This window comes from Leptodactylus fuscus, chromosome 3, assembly GCF_031893055.1.
Source record: "Leptodactylus fuscus isolate aLepFus1 chromosome 3, aLepFus1.hap2, whole genome shotgun sequence".
Taxonomy (NCBI): domain Eukaryota; kingdom Metazoa; phylum Chordata; class Amphibia; order Anura; family Leptodactylidae; genus Leptodactylus; species Leptodactylus fuscus.
In genome coordinates, this window is record NC_134267.1 from 203,501,217 (window position 1) to 203,523,413 (window position 22,197).

Below are 22,197 nucleotides of genomic sequence, written 5' to 3' on the forward strand. Positions count from 1 at the left end.
GGGTTTCTGCCCAAGGGGGACGGAATGGGGGGGCAGAGGCAATAGTCCCCAAACTCTAGTGTGACCATAGCTTTATTATAACTCACAAATCCATGCCAGCTACCGACTGGCATAACCTGCCAATGGGGTGCATGGGAAAGTGCCTGAATAATTAAGGAGCTGGAGCCTCTTAATAATTCAGGCACACATAGGACCAGTTGCAGACTCCATTATGAATGGCTATACACATCTATAAAAATAAATGATAGAGACAGTTATTTATTAATTTACATTTTTGTGTGCATTCTAGGTTTAGGAGTCCAGTGGGCGGTGCTAATCAGTAACGGTAGACATGTATAGCTCTAATCAAACACGAAATAGGACTGCCAACTGGATTCCTAAACCCCGACTGGCCAGAAGTTTAAATAAATCACTAGTTCTACTAAATCTAATTAAAAAGAAATAGAATTACATATATATATATATATATATATATATATATATATATATATATATACACACACACATATATATATATATATATATATATATATATATATATACATACACACACACACACACACATATATATATACATACATACACACCTATATTCTACCTGAAGTATACAAGCTTTGGGCAAACATGTGCCGAGTTACACTAGGGAAAGAAGTATCCAGTTCCAATAATGGATTTTACCCGCCCCTTTAAGTTCTGTTACTACTCTGCAGCTCTTGTCTGCTGCTATTTCTGAATGACAGCTTGCACGTGTGTGATATACCCTGTGTGGACATGTGACCAGCTGTCAACCTTAGCTCTGCCTTTTACCCCACACCCGTGTTTTAAATCACTTCTTACCCATCTGAGAGCTTGCAGGCTCCAGTGTACTGACAGCTGAAATAACTACCAGGCGCAGGCCACTTCAGGCTTACTCCAAAGATAAATACCATTACTTATATTAATATTTATTCTGAAATCATTTCAATTGGAAGTAACGCAGTGCCGGCCGAGGACATTTTTTGCCACTTGCAACAAATTATAAGATAAACATCTGAAAAATCCTGTTTGCTTAACAGCATAAAAGGGGCTGACGTGTCATTTTCTGCCGCTTGCAAACCGTAATATTGATATGTCAAGCTTTGTATGCAAGTCAAAACCCGAATCTTACGATATTTTTATGGTCTTCAAGTCTAGTTTCTCTTCAAAGCATGTCAAGAATTACCGTCGAACACCAGAGGCCTGAACTACAAAAACGACAGCACGCAGAAAGTAAATCGGTTGCTCGAAGCATCCACATTAATATTCTGGAACTGGCCTTGGAAATGAAAAGCTGCAACCTGATCGGTTCTAGAGCTAAACACAATTTGTGTATAATAATTTTCATTCAGTACATGACATCCTATACAGAATTCTGGGTGTATTTCACATACTTGAGATATTCCTAGAAAGTGAAACCCCAAAATTTAGCATATGTCGTCAATATTACTGTAGATTGTCCAAATTGCGTCCGCCATACAGTCAGCTACAATGCTCTGACAAGTACTACTGTATATGCTCATCTTTGTTTACAAGGCACAGGCTGTATACTTTAGGTAATGGCCATGCCTGGAAACATCTAGGAGGATTAGGCGTGACTACCAGGACTCCTACAGTGGTTGACACATTCACAGGCCCAGTGGAATGCCCCTGCATCTGCTAAACCCACTGTCCCAAAAAGGAACGAGGTCAGCACATTGCATGCCAATGTAACAGGGGGTGTGGTTTTGCCAAAAGAAATGCAATACCCCAGGGGCAAGTATGCTGGTACTTTGGTTCTTCAGCTCTCTACAACTCAGTCCCATTCAAGTAAATGGGACCAAGCTGGGGACCACTATAGAATAAAATATAAAAAGTTATCCCCCTCATCCACAAGGCTCTCCATAATGCCGCACCTCCATACATTTCCTCCCTCATCTCTGTCTACCGCCCAACCCGTGTTCTCCGCTCACTCAATGATCTAACACTTACATCCTCTATTATCAGAACCTCCCACACTCGTATACAAGACTTCTCCCGAGCTGCACCACTTCTCTGGAATGCTCTACCCCGGACAATCAGATTAACTCCCAATTTCTACAGCTTCAAGCACAAACTAAAGACACATCTTTTCAGACAGGCCTATCACAATTCCTAATGTAAACCCTTCCGTACCGTCATTAGAATCCCCAAAATCTAACCCTCCTTTGTTCCAGCTCCCACATTACCCCACATGATATGATGCCATTTCAGGCTAACTTTATATGTCCAAGCACCATCCACATGTTAAAGGACACGACTGGTGACGGCTCATAAAGTCTTATGTTTATGTAATGACAGTCACCTCTATTACAAAAGTGTCTGACCTCTGTATAAGCAATGCCGCCCCTGCTACCTCTTGTGTCACCCCCTCTACCCCATAGATTGTAAGCTCTTGCGAGCAGGGCCCTCAGTCCCATTGTATGAAATGACTTTCTTTGTAATGTATCTTTGTCTGTATTTGAACCCTACAAATTGTACAGCGCTGCGGAATATGTTGACGCTATATAAATACAATTTATTAAATATTAATAATTATTATTATTATTAATTAAGCTGAAATACCAGCCACCGCTATTACAAAATGTATGGGTGTTTGTATAGTCCATTAATACTTCAGACCCATATAAACCCTTTAAGCTCTTCTTATTAGAATGATAATGTCACTTTATAAGGTAGCAGAGTCAGCTGTGGTCAAATCAGATGTGTTGCCCATAGCAACCAATCACAATCTAGCTTTCATTTTACTAGAGCAATTTGAAAAATTAAACCTATGCTCTCATTGGCTGCCACAAACAACAAAGAACGGGGCGGATTTATGACAACTGTCTTACAGAAAAACTTTTAGTTGCTCATAGCGACCAATCACTGCACAATTTTCAAAGGCAATATCAGAAATATAATCTGTGCTGTCATTGGTTTCTATAGACAGCCATGATTTTTTTTTTCTTGAAAGGAAGTTTTCCAGGCTTATTAATTGATGAACTATCCTTAGGACAAGTCATTAATGGAAGATAAGAGGGAATCCGATACCTATGACCACCACCGATCAACTGAAGGAGCCCCACAGCATTAAAGGGATTCTACCATTAAAATCAAATTTTTTGTCAATCACACGTAGGAATAGCCTTAAGAAAGGCTATTCTTCTCCTACCATTAGAGGTCTTCTCCGCGCCGCCGTTCAGTAGAAATCCCGGTTTTCGTCTGTATGCAAATGAGTTCTCTCGCAGCACTGGGGGCGTCCCCAATGCTGTGAGAGAAATCTCCAGCACCACCTCCATCTACTTCAGCAACGGTCTCTCTGCGCGTCTTCTTTCGGAAGGCGGGTTCAAACTTCTAGGCCTCGGGCAGAGCAGATTGCGCATGCCCGTAAGTCGCAAGAAAATGGCCGTTTACTTACTGTGTAAGCGGCCATTTTACTTGTGGCCGCAGGCATGCACAGTCGCCTCTGCCCGAGGCCTAGAAGTTTGACCCTTAGCACCAGAAGAAGACACGCAGAGAGGCTGTTCTTGAAGAAGATGGAGATTTCTCTCACAGCATTGGGGACGCCCCCAGTGCTGCGAGAGAACTCATTTGCATACAGACGAAAACCAGGATTGTGACCCCGTTTCTACTGAACAGCGGCAAGGAGAAGACATCTAAAGGTAGGAGAAGAATAACCTTTCTTAAGGCTATTCCTACGTGTGATTGACAAAAAATGTGATTTTAATGGTAGAATCCCTGTAAGGTGAGACTTGTGACCTCTCCACTACTTACCAAGCACAGTGTCATACTTTTGTACAGTAGCCATGCATGGTATCGCAGCTCAGCCCATTTACTTGAAAGGGACTGAACTGTGAACGAGCGATGTGTCCAATGAATGATGTCACACGGCTGATACGGCAGAATCACTTCAAACATTGATCTTGAGGTCCTGCTGTTAGATTTATTAAACAGTCTTAGTTGCCCAAAGCAACCAATCATAGCACAGCTTTCTCTTTATATTAAGCTTTGGGAAAACAAAAGCTGTGACGTGATTGGTTGCTATAGGCAGTTTCATAAATCTGCCACACTTAGTGGTCCATAGCATTGAAGTGTACCAATGCCTTATTTATGGATGACCATAGCACCCACCAATCCACCATATATAGGGTGGCTTTAGCTCTGCTGCACATGTACTGCGGAAGTCAGGAAGAGGTTAATAAAAAGGTTTCTTATACGTCACCTCAAGTGCCACACACAAATACTGTAAAGTCTGATAATAAAGTATGGAATCTAATTTGTCTTGGTAATAACATGACTGACACAAGTACAAGCGCAGCGGACAGCGTCACTATACATAAGAATCAATACCCGGGGCAAGTCATATCCATCATAAATGCTCAATCTCCAACGAACTTGACAAATAGCTGCGGAGGCAAGAAAGTGGACAAGAAGGGGAAAGAAAAAAGCTAATTAGACAGCAGCTGACAAAGCCTGGAGAGCCCAAAATACCAGGGGTCAAAGTGTTAGCGAAAATACTACCACTATGGCCAGGCAGCTGCAAAATCAGCTTTGTCATCTGCAAGACTATAGCCGGCATCAATGAGCTCTTCCAAATAAAGCAGCCCCCGCCTACATGCATAAAACATTGCATGTCGTTCCCCGGAAAAATCACTAAAAAATGATGCACTGTTCACAAAGTCAGGCCTGTAACACATAGGGACAGGGTACCAGATAGCCTGGGTGGGTTTTACATATAGATTAGAAGCAAGTACCATTCATAGTACGTGGAGAAATGGAAATGACAACCCCTCTGGGCACATTTCTGACCCCAAACTGAAAATGTCCAAGTCTATGACCATCAAGCAGTAGAGCCCATTATAAATGAGATTTATATAGAAAACCAAAGAGCAAGCACAAAAACAACAGATGCTAAAAAATAAGTGATGCTCAAGTAACCAGCCAAGCTACAGAACTATACAAGCAAGATTGCAATAAAAGCCAAAAAGAAGCATCCATTTAACCAAGAACTCGCCGCCACCATCCAGGGAACATGTTGGGATCCGATGACCCATCGTCTAGATATTTCCCTAAAGACAAGGGAAGAGGAACTACTTCCAATCAGGGGAAAACGGATAACTTGTGGATCAAGTGCAAAGATACCATTATGTATAGGCATTCTAAGGGGATGTTCACACGGAGGAAAAGGTGGCGGAAACTTTTTCCGCCGTGTGAACTTTCCGCACAGCTGGCCGCGATGGGATGCCAAAGAGCAATGGCATTGCGTCGCAGCATCCCGCTCCTGATTAGGCCCAAATGAATGGGTCTAAACAAGAGCGTGTCTTGAGCCACGGAATCCGCAGCAAGATAGGGTATCTCGCTTCTTTTTTCTGCTACTAGCTAGCGGGGGAGAAAAAAGCGAACAGCTCCCATTGAAGTCAAGGGGAGCCATTTTTGCAGGCAGATTCCCTGTCAAAATCCGCGTGAACTAGCCCTGAGGAAGCCCATACTGTTAGTAAAAGGGGCTGAAGGGGCAAAGAGACAGAGGTTTGGACAGGTGGAGGACGTTGGTTAAGGTTTGGACCGCAGCCCGTCTGTTTTGTACCCCTGCCTTACACTGCCTGTGCCCAACCCTGTCCCCCATTTAAAAGGGGTCATAGACTGGCCTTTAGGTGTAACAATAATATGAGATCTATACAAACCAAACACTGGAGGTTGGATAGAAACAGAAGTAGTAGCAGTAGCTGTAGTAATGGAAGACGAAGTAGTACTAGCAGTAATAGTGGTAGTAGTATTAGTTGAAGTTGTGGCAGTAATAATGGCACTAGCAGTAGCAGCAGCTGTATCAGTAATAGTAGTTGTATTTGTAGCTGAAGTAGAATTAGTAGTAGTGGCGTTGGTAGTATTAGTTACAGTAGTGGTAGTAATAGTGGTGGCAGTAGTAATACTGATGGTAGTAGTAGGAGTAGTAGGAGTAGTAATAATAGTGGTAGCAGCAGCTGTAGTGGTAGTAGTAATGGAAGATGAAGTAGTACTAGCAATAATATTAGTAGTAGTAGTAGTTGAAGTTGTGGCAGTAGTAATAGTAGTAGCAGCAGCTGTACAGTAATAGTAGTTGTATTTGTAGCTGAAGTAGAATTAGTGGTAGTGGCGTTGGTAGTATTAGTTACAGTAGTGGTAGTAGTAATAGTAGTAGTAGTAGGAGTAGTAGTAATAATAGTGGTAGCAGCAGCTGTAACGGTAGTATTGAATTCAGTTCCAGTTGAGGTTTGCCCCTGACTTAATTGACTGTCCTGAATGCCAACTGGGCAACTTGATCCGTCAGTGAAAACCGCACAGAATATATGATACAAAGTAAATCCTGATATGTTAGAGAAATAATAGTGGAAGTGCTGGCTGCACTGTACTCATATCTGTACTGTGGGGACACATGACTTACTGTACACTGGGAGAAGAATATGCAAATAAGTCATTCTTGGTGGGGAAGAGAACATTTGCTCTAGCACCACCTTTTGGATGATCGCTCCACAAAGATCAGTGCTTGGGTTTCCAGAAACCAAGTGGCATAATCTGGGAACAGATCCAAACCAGAATATCTTGACCAGAGTCCTATCTGCAGACAGCTGTTTGAGGTTCGTGCCAGTCATCAATGCAAAGCAGGGTACCGGTTGGCTGGGTGAGAGGTCATAGAAGTGGGTCAGGAGGGTACTATGTCTCCATATCTTCCTTGATCAAGCCACCTTTGTCTCCTATTATGCTGTCTATTAAGTTTTTGTACAATGCAAAATGGCTTGATAAAGACCACGGGAAGAGTATGATGGCTCAGAGGGGGTATTCTGCTGCCCTTATTAGGGTCTGAACCGTAAGAACTTTTATAAAAACTTAGGAAAAACTTACCTAAAAAGTTAATAAAACTAGCACGATTGACAGTTTCCCTTTAAGAATATCACAAATTTGGCAAGTGAAAGCTACAACTGTTCTTAGTTGCTGTCACTCAGTTTTCCATAGATAGTAATGAGTATAATAACCTGCAGGGATTTTGGGATTCTCTTATCCTTCACAACTGTACTGTCTGGTCTGTGTTATACAAAAGGTCAGAGCGCACCAGGGAGTGAGACGCCTACAGGGATAGGACACCTTGCCTTTCCAAAAAAAAAGTCCACTTATTGACAAAAGAAAACCTGGTTATACATCTTTGAAAGAGGACGGCCGATCCATCCGATAGCTATTCCTTCGGCCCCTTCTTATACACATGCACACATGGGTTTTGAGAAGGGGACACTTAGTGATGACTTATCTCCTTGGATCATTATATCAGTGCACATGCCAAATCCTCCTTTTCCCCCCAGATATTTGCATTTGGTGAAAGGGTTAGACAGCCCTGCCGACATCTAACGTCTATGGACAACGTTAACTACAATACCAATAGTCAAGCAGCCAGTCTCCATTTGCTACTGATTTAAGTGCAATCTATTGCTCCCTGTTATCAGCTATTCTAGCGTGACCTCTAATCTGTATCACACATGTCGAGCTCTAATACATACAGGTGTGGATGTGAGAAGGGGAACTTTCAGAGGCTGCCACAATAGGCTCAATGATTTTATTTTTTAAGGCTTGACCCCCCCCTAGAATGATCTGAAATCTTTGTATTTTTGCTGAGCCATTGACAGGTTGCAGAGACTATACAAAGCATATATGATTAACCCCTTCTCCTCTTAGAAATCGCCATAGGAGGAGAACAAACTAATTTAAGAATTCTGTCACTTCTTTGCAGCAGTCGTGAAGGGAGGAGGGGGTCACATAACCCGACTTCTCACTAATAACTTTTGACTGCCCTCTATGATGTGTCAAATGTATATAGATTATGAATAGAATATAAATTAGAAATACCCTTTCTATACATCATTACATTACTCAGTACATCCCAAAATTTCGACTAGGTAGGACAAATCTACATGAATTTTCATAGTATATCTAAATGGCTCTTTGTAGACTTACTACATACTGATGTAGCAGAGCCAGGTTTGTCATTTGGCATCGTATTGACATCGTATAGGGCTGCAGGTAACCCTACTACGTTATAGTAGAGCTAAAATGACAGACTCAGCACTGCTACATTGCTCTACTACACAGACTACAAAAATCAATGAAACATTCTGTATTATATTTCATGCGAAAGCTCTCGGGAGACAAAAACAGCCCATAATTACAAGACATGAAGCAATGGAGATAAGCTTACCGGAGGGTACGATGTTGTCTCAGCGAGCACTGGGGACGGCTACAGTAAACACGTACGAGTGGCGAGGCCAGCTACAAATAGAGGAAACAAACAGTTTTAGCAGGGAGCTTGTGCGGATACATTCGTCATATCACATCTGATGACAAGGAGACGCTTCTATAGAAATGAGTGCAGCGAGCAGCTGAGTCCTGGCTGGAGAGAGGAGGCAGGTTTGCTGCTAGTCTCAAGTGTGGCTCAGGGGAGGATTTTGCTCACGAGCAGCCTTTTTACCACCAGGGGCATATGACACTTCTCCTCATTTAATGCTTCCACAAACAGGACTAAGCACTTTGAAATCTTTTTTTAAACACAAAACAGAGCAGCTGTAGCGGCGAGGAGGGAGGGCGGAGGAGGAAAGATAAAAAAAAGTGTGAAAAGTAGGGATGCAGAAGGGTGGAGAGGATAGTAAAGATAGGGGCGACTCTGCAGAGACGGGCTGTACTGTACTCACAGCTGTATACAGGACGCTCGCACCCAGCTGGACACGGCGTACACAACTAAATAAAGACTGCAGGGGTTCACCCAGGATGCACTTCTGTGAGCACTGCCATGGCAATCTGAAAGGGTACAGTGGTAGAACCCAAATCCTGTCCAAATCCTCCACCATTTAGCAGGTTTTTTTTGGGTTTTTTTACAGAAATTGTCACCCAACTTTTCCGTATTCCTGAAATGCTACTATTTCCGATTATCGACTGGAGGTTGTATTATGGTATAACTAGACATAAGTAGCATTCAGGAGTCCGGGAAGTGTGAGCAGGATGCCACCCAGCTTTTCCAAAAGCAGATATACAGAAGTAATATAGACAATTTTGGTGCAGCAGTGCTGAGCATTGGCCTACTCATTGCAATACAGAGGGGGTGCAGTTTAACCACAGTGCCAATATGAGGAGGCAAGTTCTATATACGGTACATTATACTTGGGGGGGCCTGGTACAGATTTTGTATTGGGACGCAGGAGCTTCATGTTACTCCTCTGATGGCAGGTGAATCTGCAGAGTTCTCTCCTCAACTACGTTCGCTAAAGAAGGAGTTAAAATTGCAAACTCGGCTCTGCGGCCTCTGCACCTGGAAAATGTCTGAAATGTCTGAATGGAATTTTAGGGAGGAATCTCCGAACTTGTAGCAATCACAAAGAGGAAAACAACTACAATCAAACGGCAGTATTGGAGTCAGAAGTGGAAGAAATATTTAGAACACAAGGGGGCGCCATAAATTAACTGGACTTGTTACAGCCCAATTACGATAGATAAAAAAAAAAGTAGGGCAAAGTGATCAAAATAAGTGGCTAGGTGAACTGCAAGCCCTGCAGACTGCAAAGCTCCACATCAGGGGTACTCAACTACTTGTAGTAAAGGTTCTTTGACCAGGTTGCACCATTAAGCACATGTCCGAGCTGAGCACAAAGTATTTACGGTATTTTTCAGACAAAAAGTAGTGTGTGAGGATATAAAACACCCCAGGATTAGACAAGAAAAATTAGGGAAAAGTATTTCCTAATGCGGCATACTGTGCGGGGGCAACTAATGTGGCATTATAGTGTGCTAGGGAGATTAGAACCCCCATACAGTATAATACCCCATTATTGTGCCCCCCCCCCTCCTCACACAATATAATTAGTGCCCCCACACATCACTAACATTAACAGTGGTCAGGAGGAACATACACACCCATTCTCCATCCCATTGCCCACCAAGACCTTATCCCAAAGGGTCCATTCACATGGGTGGAAATGTTGAGGAATTTGGTGTGGAATTTCAGCGCTGAAAAAAAAAAAAGCCTCCCATTGACTTCAATGGGTTCCTTTTTCTGCTAGCATTGAAGTCAATGGGAGGCTTTTTTTTCAGTGCTGAAATTCCACACCAAATTCCTCACCATTTTCCTCCGTGTGAATGGACCCTTATACTAAGCAGTGGCAGGAATTTGCAGTCATCTCTTCTGCATGCACAAGTGTCCTCACGTCTGAAGGCAGCAAGGACGATTACTGATCCCTGTGGTTGCTAGTACAAGGGATCAGGGCTTGGGACAACAGGCGAGAGATGAAGGTTTCACCCAACTGCTGTGATAAAGAGCAGGGATGCGGATGGTTGGCAGCTGCAGTACGCCAGTCAAGTTTCCCTAGTCTATTTTATTATTATTATTGTTTATTTATATAGCACCATTAATTCCATGGTGCTTTACATTTTCTGCCCATGATTGATTTAAAAAAAAAAAAAGAAAAAGTCGTCATCCGTGTGTGTTCAGGTTTCATCCGTTTTTCACAGATTCATCGTTGCTGATGCCATGGATCTATAGCGGATGGAAGACAGCATCTGTCTGCACCTGGATCAGCCACAGATGGCACACTGATAACATGTACAATGTTTTCTTTTTTATAGATCGTCTTCAGATCATTTGTGTGAATGCTGCCTTATGAGCATCATTGTAGATGGAGACCTGACTGCCGTGAAACTTAGTCAATATCTGCTCAGCTAATGAACTGGATCTCTTCTTTTACTACCTAGTAAATGGCCGTCATGGCTAATAAAGTATATGACTACTAGTAGAAGCTGTAGAAAGCTCTACATAGATTCCATGTATTCTTAGAACTGTTCTCAGGGCGTACGACTGTAGGATTTACTCCAGGTCTGCTTTTATGATACATATAAAATAAGATATATATCACATATCATGCTGGGATAAAATAACAGGCACCATGATGAAGCCTGACTGACCCTACTATAAGTCATTCGGGTCCATCAGTCAACAAATCTGGCGCCTATTACGGCGACAACACACACAGATATAGGAGTATATTGGATGTGGACTGTACAGAATATTTTCCATAGGTGGAATAATTTGTATTGAGGAAAACATCTGTACCCGTCTTTAAAGCTTTCCAATTCTTTGCTTCTTGCATTGGTGGCAAAATGTGTTTATAACCAGCTACGTAGGGTAGAAATTTAGTGTTCCTGTCAACTAAAAATAAGGCCTGGTTCACATCTGCACAAGGGTTTCCGTTCAGGGAGTCCGCTTGGGGACCCCCGAATGGAAAAGTAATCCGCATAAAAAAGTGGTTACCTTAGGAAACCGGTGGACCCCATAGACTATAGTGGGGTCCATGTGGTTTCCGCTCGAAAAATGCAGAGAGAAAAGCGCTGTTTGCGGAGAGGGGAACAGAATGGCCCGAACGCAGATGTGAACCGGGCCTAAGAGTTTATGCATCATATAATTTAAGAAAATTGTATCATTTTGTATCTACAGCTCCCATTGCAGAGCTGTGCGTTTCCAGGCTTACAAGCTACAAAGAGTCGATGTCATCTATTGCTGCAGTCATATTGCCATCCATCAATCCCCATCTCCTGTTGCTATCCAATCAAACGTATGCCAATGAGAAGCAGGGAACAGGTGGAAGGATCACACTACTTGTGAGAGCAAACACACAGGTCTGTATAGGAACTATAGACACAAAATTAGACTACTTTCAAGGGCTGCAATCCTAACACTGCCTTGATAGTTACAATACACATTCTACATGCAGAAAACACACACAGTGCCACAAAGGTCAATAAGAATTGTCCTGCGGTAAGGAAATCCATAGCACGTGAATTATTTCTGTGGATTTTTATTTTAGGCATTGGGTGAAATATGTGGTAATTCCTTAGCAAAGTTTGCTGTGGGATTGCCTCAAAATACACAAAAACCTGTGTACACCAAATTCATTCTTGTGTGCATTTAGCCCTAAAGATGCCTTAAACTGCAACTGAAGTGCCCGGTAGAGAACTTAAAGGGAGTATCCTAGGAATTTTAGATTTATGATCAGATACCTGAGGCAATTGGAAATCTGAAGGGACCACGGCATATGGGCTGCATCCTCTTCACTGAATACTAGGCACTGTGCCATACATAGCACATAACTGTAGCTGGTATAGCAGCTCAGTCCCATTTAGCTAAATGGGACAGAGCCGGAGAAGGATCACAGTACTGACCAACGTGATGTCATTCACTAAATAGAAGACCACAGTGTTCACACATGCAATGCGGCTGATCAGTGGGGGTTCTGGGTATTAGACGCTCACTAATCTGATATTGACCAAGTTTCAAGTGTTATTGTCCACAGAAGCCACAATATAACTCACTTGTGATGGCCCGGGAAATATCAGTGTTCTAACACAACCCTGCAGCCATACGTCAATGCCAAGGGTCAGGTATTTGGCAGGGTTTCCTTACTGGAGTCATAGCATTTGCCGAGCTGGAGACTTCCCATGGTGAGCTTGAGTTACAATTTGTTTTCTAAGCAATTCTTACAACAACCAAGGGCCACAATGATATGGTGCCCCATGTGTTCATGTCTCCTACCCCAAATGGTTATTGATTTACTAGGCATAGTAAGACAGGCTCAACAACTAAATGGTTAAAAATTCTAGTCTCTCATGTCTTACCAAAACATAGAAAAAAAAAAAAAGTTCTGACAGAGGATGTCGCACAGATTTCCATAATGGTTGTCATATTACCTTTACTCATCACAAATCAGTGGGATATGGGAGAAACAAAGTTGTAATTCAATGATTTTAATTAAAATTTACTCAAATTTAAAACATTTTCATGAAATATTTGGCAAGGCGAGATGCGTAACACAAGGGCACTCTCTTTGTCTACTGTTGAAAGTTACTTTATTTCCCCTTCAGTGTAAAGCCGGCAGGCCCATGTCCAGCGCACCAGTCACCATCAATAAAAGCACACTTAGATGCCCTGACAAGGCAAAGGGGTTAACCCCTGCTAACAATATTGAATGTGCCTGATAACAGATGTCCTGCTGCGGCCCCTTTTACTCTGCCCCATGGTCTCACTGTGCTTCGTGGTTCATACCTCGCTGCCTCCCCTATTAACAGAGGACCTCACTGCGTGATCAATGACCTTAACCCCTTGGAAACTCTTGTTAATGTCTTTCCACAATAGCCCCGGCCAAGTTCTCCTCAGAATCCATCGTCTATTTTTCCAAACAGGGCAGGAAGCAAGCAATTATGGCATGTGTGGATGTGTGTGACTAGGAACCAGACAAAGTCCTGCCACTAATCCTACACACACTGGAGGAGGCTGAAAAATACTGAATACAACGTGCCCTATCAATTCCGCACAAAGCGGTGACTCTACAGACGTCTGACTCATGGTTTTCCTTGGCAATATGTGATATTTTAAATGCAGCATTTTGTTTTTTGCACTTAAGTCTTGATTCACATCTCTGCATGGGTTTCGGTTCAGGGGGTCTGCTTGGGGACCCCTCTGAACGTAAACCTAATCCACATTTTAAAAAAAAGTGGTTACCTTAGGAAGCCCACGGACCCCATAGACTGTAATGGGGTCAATGCGGTTTCCGCACAAAAAATGCGGACAGAAAAGTCCTGCTTGCAGCATTTTCTCTCCACATTTTTCATGCAGAGAGGGGAACGCAATGACCTGAACGCAGATGTGAACTTGGCCTTAGATGCATATTTTGCGTTTATATTTACACATACTCTATACTATTATATTGTTTCCTTGCTTGCCTGTCTCTAGACCTTCTGAATCTTTGTTTGCCTCCATCTACAACATTCGTAGGCCACGTCCATTGAACATGAACAACCTCAGAACTTTATAGAAAGTACACACACTATGAACACGAGTTGGTAGATCTAGAAAAGCACATTTATCATTGGAAAATAGAATGGTATTTTAGTATGTGATTTCTAAACGGCATGCGCCCTACTTGCCAAGACACACAGAAAATCTGAACACTATTTCATGTATATATAGGACAGGAAGAGCAATGTAAATATACTTGAGAAATTCCTGACTTAGGATAAGGCCCCATATTGCGGAAATGCGCTATTGACGACTATGGAAACGGAGGGTGGGGGGGGGGGGGGCGGTACACTGTTTTACAGTATCAGCAAAGTTAATGAGATTTTGGGAAACCCCATTCACACATAGCAAGAACACAAAAACAAAAGCTTTTGGCTGAGGCCCCATGCTGCGAAAGCACAGCATTTTTTTGTTGCAGATTTTGCTGCTTTTTTTTTTTTTCCGCGAAAATCAAGTATGGCAACAAAAGGAATGTGAAATATATATCATAGGCCTCCTTCCTTCTGCTCAATCCACTCCTGGTTTTGGCTTAAAAAAAAACAAACTGCAAAATCTGCAACAAAAAAAGCTGCGTTTCTGCAACATGGGGCCCTGGGCTTAAATACGGCATGTTAATTGTTAATTTTATCTGTCGAATCACAAGAGGTTTCCCAATAGATTTAATAAGCCAAGGAATAGTGGGGAAAAAACACAGCAAAAACTCAATGAAAAACGCTTCAGAAATAAAATGCAATCAGTTTTCACTGCATTTTTTAGTTAATTGCATTGCATTTTGCTAAACAGGGCGTTAGTGTTAAAAGGGTTTTTGGGGCTAAAATATTGATGGCCCTATCCATTAGATAGGTCATTATTATCAAATGGGGTCCCACACCTGGAACCCCTCTACCTTGATCAACGGTTCTGGGCATCTGATACACAGAGAATGGAACAGGAAGTAGACAGCACTGTTCTCTGTGTAGTGGCCAGACAAGGTTACTGCAGTATAGCTCCTATTTACTTAAATGCAAACGAAGATGCAGTAACCTGGTCTGTCCACTACACAAAGGACAGAGCTGTGTGATCCTGATCCATAATCTGTATGAACTGCTGACAATAGCACAATTGTTTGGGTGTCTAGTGACAGACCCAACCAATCTCATACAGATGACCTACCTTAGGATGTCATTAATATTATTATTCTATTGCCGTCAATCACAGGAGAGAGGAGGAGCAGGGGAGCATTTAGTGCAGAGACCTTGGCACTGCACATAAACTTGGCACTGGAGTATGGGGGCATTCTCAGTCCTGTAACTAGGATCCATCACTCTGAACATGTTTACATTGCTTCAATTTCTAAATGTGTCCCTTTATCATGGTTAAAATAGGTCTATAAAGAAGACTCAGGCATGTCGTTGTACACTTCCTGCAGAGTTTGGAGGTGTTGTACCTAGGGATTCCAGGCTGACTCCAATTCTGAGTCATGTGATCAGAACCAGCACCTGATTGCAAAACGCTCTGCTACTTCCATTCTCTCCAATGTTCAGTGCTAAGGGGTCTGGCAGACTGTAGTAAAAAGCCAGGTACGGCCTGTAGATCCCCAGAGGTAGTAAGTGTATGTGGAATCCCTGGAGATCCCCTTTCCAAACCCCCTTCCTTTAAAAAGAGGCCTTGTCAGTGTACAACTATATGATCTATCATTCCTGTTATTTCCCTTAAAAAAAATTCTGAATAAACTAACCAATAGTTGTTACCTGTTAAGGGCATGTCCCTATACACTGACACTGTGCAGCCTGGCTAGGGGACAGGCATCAAAGACAGGGATTCTTTACTGTAAGAGCAGTGAGACTATGGAACTCACTGACACAGGATGCGGTGAGGGTGGAGTCCTTGTGCAATGTACAAAAAGGGTCTGGAATGAATTTTTATTTATTTTTTTTTACAAAGTTACCGGTTTTAGATTTTTGGTGAAGTTGATCCAAGGTTTTATACGGGTGACCAGAGTTGGTCAGAAATTATTTCCCCTGACATGGGGCAATTGGCGCCAGACTCATGGGGATTTTTGTCTCCCTCTGGATCAAAATTGTGGTGTTATAGGTTGGACTTGATGGACCAATATCTTCATCCAACCTCATCTACTATGTCATGTTACATACCGCTTTGAGGAGGGAACTCGTATCAATGTATTCATAGATTTTCATGAGGATTAATCGTGAAACTGCTCAATACAAACTTATAATAAAACATCATGTGGAATTGTTATTTTATGAAGAACACAAGTAGTTACTAAGGCAGACAAGTGCGGAGAGATGATAGGTCCTCCATAAAAGGAACCACCATTTAGTAGCTAGAATGCAGTCATTGTTGTCCCCCATCACTCAGAACCTGGAAATCAGTATTTAGCACTTACTAGTAATGTTAACAGACCGGTGACTCATTTCTGCTGCGGATATCTGATACTTCCGTATCGCAATGACAAAGTGTGACCTTATAAGGATTACCAAAACATGAGCGCCTCACTACTAGAAGCAACTAAGAGGGGGATATAGAACTACTGAGCTACAATGTAGCAGTTATGTGGAGAATGTTGTGAACTAGGGAATGATACATTGTTGACTGATTGATATAGACTGTAACAAAATTTCACAAAAGAAAAAAAAAAAAAACCTCGATCCATCTGTCGTAAATTCTTTAGATGATTTTTTACAATAATTCATTAGATTTTTCCTATTTTTTCTTTATCTTTTTTCTCTACCAAGCGTTCCTTTCTGCTCTAACTGGGTTCCTGCGCTCAGACTGCCCAGTTATGAGACGTACCAGTGTCTGTAAAACAATCTGTACCCATGTCCAGGAATAGTCATTTATAGGGCAGTGAGGTCATGTCTTATATACAGAATCACATTCCACATGGTCCTCACACCCCAGTCTGGAGGACATGGAGCACCAGGAGAGGGCCACAAAGGGGAGACATTTTTTGATTAGGACAATAAAATGTAAAAGTACAGGGGAGAGAACTGACTGTTGGCTGGGAAACTCATATAAACAGGACCAAAAAGAAGACTATGGGGTCGGGGAAAGGAAAATAAAGACAAACCATGAGTCAGTGCTTGGCTTCAGTGGAATATAAATCCCAGCTGGGTAGTGGGACATTGTGTGAAGATCCAGAGGTCAAACAACTACTGTACATCATTTCACTACTTAAAGGAGATCTGTCAGCTCTCCAGACAAGTCTGTTTTAATACTTGAGTTCCCCTGAAATAAAGGTTTTGGAGCATCTTTCTATGAACTATGTAGTTCCAGAGTTATTCTGTTTTGAATCATAAATCTATCGAAAAAAATATTATAAAGCAGCACAGCTTAGATACCAGCAATGGGTGCAAATGCAGAAGATACACATACACACGTCCTACACCATCTCCATTTGCAAGGAGACAACCCAGTAAACTGAATCGGTCAAAAGAATCCAGTATATTAATCCCCATAGACAGGTTAGGGCAGTGATGGCGAACCTATGGCACGGGTGCCAGAGGTGGCACTCAGAGCCCTCTCAGATTATACTGTGTGGATCACTGTGGAGCAAATTGTACTGTGTGGGGTCCATTGTGCAGCAGATTATACTGTGTGGTGACCACTTTGGAGCATATTGTGCTGTGTGGGGTCTATTGTGGAGCAGATTGTACTGTGTAGGGACCACTGTGGAGCAGATTGTACTGTGTGGGGTCCATTGTGCAGCAGATTATACTGTATGGGGACCACTGTGGACCACTAATTAGATCACACAGTATCTGTATTTTGCAGATCCGTAATTGTCCGCAATTGTGAATCCGCACAGTATTAAGGTTAAATTGCCATGTTGGCACTTTATGATCATTTAGTGGGTTTTGGATTGCAGTTTGGGCACTCTGTGTCTAAAAGGTTTGCCAACACTGGGTTAGGGTGATCAGAATGAAAACGTTTTCCCCTTGTATATTGCTATCTCCATTGCAGAAATATCGCTGGTTTTGTCAATATGCAAGTAAGCTATTTGGAGCAACAAAGGTATTGCTATTGCTCCAAAGATGTAAACAGCAACACGTCGATATCTTGGCAATGGAGGCACCAAGCCACAAGGAAAAAAAAACCCTGTTTGATTCAGGTGAACCCCAATATCTCTCTGTGGGGGTGAGATGATATGTTGGGCTCTGGTGACAGACTACCTTTAACAAGAGGAAAGGCAATACCCAGTAAATTGGTGCAAACACCTCCAGGAGGAATAACAGATGAACAGCACAATGCAGGCCTCTAATACAAGGTTCACATGTATTTACTAATAGTCAGTATGGGAGCTAAGGGGTCTATAAATACCCTTCAGATGTATTGTTCAGTAACTAGAAAGAAATAATAAAAGGGATCTTCAGAGTTTGGTACATACGAGCATAATAAAGCACTTCACTTCTGCGTATTCCTCTCCTCAGTGGTGATCTTGGATTATGGAGCTGGGGATACGATTGGGAGGATTTATTCACTTCCAGCAGGTCCAGCATTATTACCGTTTATTTGAATTTTCCTTTCAACACTTTCTTATATTTTTAGCCTATAAGAAATGTGATCCTGTCTTTTTTTTTTCTCTTTCATTTCCAAATCCACATTTTTTCCACTGTGGAGTCTGCACATTACTGGTACTTAGGTCATTCCAAAACTGTGTGCCCAGTGCGCGATTAACCCTTTTCACGGCGCACATTTACTAAACTTATCTAGACTATTCGCATATTATGGCTCTTGGGTAAAGCCTATGCTTAATGTCCAAGCAGCGATTCCTGGACCCAACGACTAATTCATGGAAAGGGCGTCTTCACAGCTGTATTTTTCTACATTAGTCTGATGGGAATTCATTCCTATTTTTGGCAAGAAATAGATGGATGTAACTTGCATTGAAAAGAGTGTGATGCGCTATGAGGATTATTTTACATGATCATAACCTGGCAACTCGCTGTCACCCAGCTCCATACACCATAGATTTCCAGATGAGTGTCACACCCAGGGAGCGTCATAGCAATGGCTATAGGGTCGCTACCCAGTTTTACCGGAAACACGTAGGTTGTAAATGAAAAAAGACGAACAGAACTCGCAGACAATTTACAGACTTGGGGACAGATTCTGAAGGGGGAAGGATTAGACATATTGAATTTCACTACGCCCTTCTCTTTTTCCATATGGGAGAGGAGAGGTTTTTGGCAGTGGCCTACTTTGCCATTGAAAATATATGCACACCCAGCTAAATTGAGTGTTCATGTGCAAGAGGGAGTTGGGAGGCATTGAAGGTATATGACCACCTATAGCTATTAAGGTACTCCAATGGTGAAACTACTACTAATGGCTTCCCTGAAACGGGGAATGGTGAGAGGTATGATGTAGACAAGGACATTGACCCCATCAGGTTTATAATAATTTATACAGGTATAATTGATGCCTGGAATCTATGTCGGATATGAACTCATAGATTTCAGTGCAGACAAATCCCTGCTGGAGAATTTTGGTTGATTTATGCTCCTCGAACCATGCACGTACACTGCGAGCTTTATGACACGTCGCATTGTCCTGCTGGTAGATGCCATCATCCTGAGGAAAAACAATCCGCATGTAGGGGTGAACATGGTCCTCAAGGATAGATGCATACTTGTGTTGATCCATCATGCCTTGCACAATGATGAGTGCACCCAGATGGCTGATGACACGTGCCTTCTGCGATTGGTTATTTAACGTTGACGCTGAAAGTAGGCAGTGGTCACATTAATATGACTGGACTGTGTAATAGCACAGAAGGAGATAAGCCAAGTCCGATTAGAAGACTAAAGAACAAACCTTCACTATAATATTATTTAAAAAGCAGAGGAGACAGATCTATATCCCTCAGTACACAGGATGGTAAGTGAAGTGTCTATACGGGTTGTGTGAGCTCAGATGAGAAAAATCTTCCCTACCGCACAAGATTGTGAAGAAAAATAACTTGCTGCATTTCTAAAGAGTGACTGGTGCACCTTCCTGTAAAGTGTAAGAAGGCATGACTTCATCTCTAGACATCACAGAGCAAGACTGGATGATTGCTAACACAGATACAAGGAGAATGTGACCCACGCTTATTACTGACACAAAGATACTTTATTGACTACTATTTTTCAACCAAAAGCAGAAAGAAAACAAAACCCTGCGAATGTTCTAGAGTATCTCAAGACCACCAGGCTTCATGAACTCTTAAGTTCCCTCTACTGTCCCTCTTTGCTCTTAAAGATCTGTGATCAGCGCCAAAAAACCCAGAGACATACATTATGTGATAAGTACAGCCACCCCAAACATTTTAGAGCTTTTTCATTCAAATCTGTTCAGCCACTCCATAGATATAAGCCATTTTACTGTTGATACAGATTAGGTTATACTAGCCAAGTGGGCGGTAACACTCTTCTTTCTCACTGGGCTTTGGGCTGTAGGTCATGCAGCTTTACCCCTGTACTTGGCTAGCATACCCTGACTTGCAGCAACATTAAAAGGGCTTATATCTTTGGAATAGCTGACTAGATGTGGTTAAACAAAACACCAAAATGCTCAGGGTGACAGATCAGCAATGTCAGTGGACTTTCCAGAATGGGCAACAAAAGGGGTTAGAGGATTCTTGTGATCAAAGGGGTCCCAGCAGTCAGTCAGACTCCACCAGTAAGCCACTTATCCCCTTTTATTTTTTTTTTACATAGGTAATGTGTATATATTTTGGAAAAACTAATTTAAAAGTCTTAAAAAGTATTAGAGAGTTGTTGGTTTTTTTTTTTTTTGGGGGGGGGCAGATTGATGGATTAGAAGTCACGCTCCGACCCTGGGACCTGCACTGATCAGCCAGGTACCACACCGTAGTCTTCTTTTCTTGAATAGAGCAAGGTTTTATCCCCAAAAAACCATCTGGTTCATACACACACAATTGTGCCTGGTACTAAACACCGACCACGTGCCCATACAGGGGTCCTTCTGCCAGTCACAGTGATGGTCCAGCTTCTAGGTGAGCGTTGTATGAGTGGAAATATGGATTGCAATAAATTCTAGAAGGTGGTGAAACTAATATATGGCCTAATATAATATCTTAAGTACATGGATTTCATTAACGTTGACATATTAGGGTGGTGAACTATAGAATTACATCGCACGTCAAAACTTTTCCTCCCAAAGCAGTGTGTTCTGGATCGGCTAGACATACAGTACATTTATGGGTTACCATAAAAACTAAAATGTCAAATCCTATTAATGTTATAACCGTTACCACGTCAGGAAAAGGAACGTCTCATCAATATGTGACAGGTAAGATTGGAAATAATTCCTTGCAGGGCTTAGAAAACCGCTGGGATCAGAGGTTGTGAATGTGAAATTATGAGCTGCCGCCTGTCAGGAGAGAGAATTTTTACATTCTTCATGCTGTTACATAACACAGTGAGTCGGAGTTTGGCATTGTCCCATGTGCCACTATATATGGCTCAGAAATGACAGCAGAAAACTAAGGGATTGGGGCCAAAACAAGTCGTTTATATACAGTAGACCTGGAGATTCCTTATCAGAACCATAGGGCACAAGCAAGCCAAAGCTCCGCGCCCTGGAACAGCTCACATAAAAGAAAAACTAAATAAAATAAAAAAATTGAAAAAAATCATATACAGAAATTCTGCAAAGAATTAGATCAAGCATAAATGGAGTCTATCATTAAATGAACTTTTTTGTCCCTAAGAAAGACTATTCTTCTCCTACCTTTAGATGTCTTCTATGTGTTGCCGTTTTGTATAAATCCCAGTTTTCTTCGGTATGCAAAGAGTTATCTTGCAGCACTGGGGGCGGTGCCAAAAGCTGCAAGAGAACTCTCCAGCGCCGCCTCCATCTTCGTCTGGAATGGCCTCCACGCGCATCTTCTTCCGCCGCGGGGGGTCAAACTTCTACAAATGCACAGTCGGCTCTGCCATCGGGCCTCGGGCAGACCCGACTGCACAGCCCCCAGTGCTGCGAGAGAACTCATTTGCATACCGAAGAAAACCAGGATTTCTCCTGAACAGCGGCGCAGAGAAGGCATCCTCCCCCTCACTGTACTGTGTCTGGCTGTAAGACAACTGGCTGGAGCAGGTCTACTACTAGTCTACAGTAACACCACCGTAAAGCCCCCCAGTTGTCAAACATCCTATATCCTCCAGTTCACGATAATAAATGTAATTTATTTGTGTTTTGAGAAAATATACTAATTCTCTTCTGTTTGGTATTGTTATTTGGAGGAGAATGATTAACAAGGAGTATCTCCCTCTGGAGGACCTTTCAACAACTCCAACTGATTGCGTTCTTCAATGGGTTCT

The 22,197-nt window shown here is 42.3% G+C and overlaps 1 protein-coding gene across 4 annotated transcripts in view; it reads right to left on the bottom strand.

Moving 5' to 3' along the window:
• Positions 1–22,197, bottom strand: part of PPP2R3A (protein phosphatase 2 regulatory subunit B''alpha) — a 143,359-nt gene that overhangs the window by 66,655 nt on the left and 54,507 nt on the right. For 2 of the 4 annotated variants that reach the window (XM_075269068.1, XM_075269066.1), the window contains exon 3: positions 8,234–8,304. The gene's annotated coding sequence lies outside the window, so the exon portion shown is untranslated. Of the gene's footprint in view, positions 1–8,233; positions 8,584–22,197 lie in introns of those variants that run through there. The other 2 variants (XM_075269069.1, XM_075269067.1) reach the window with 1 other exon arrangement.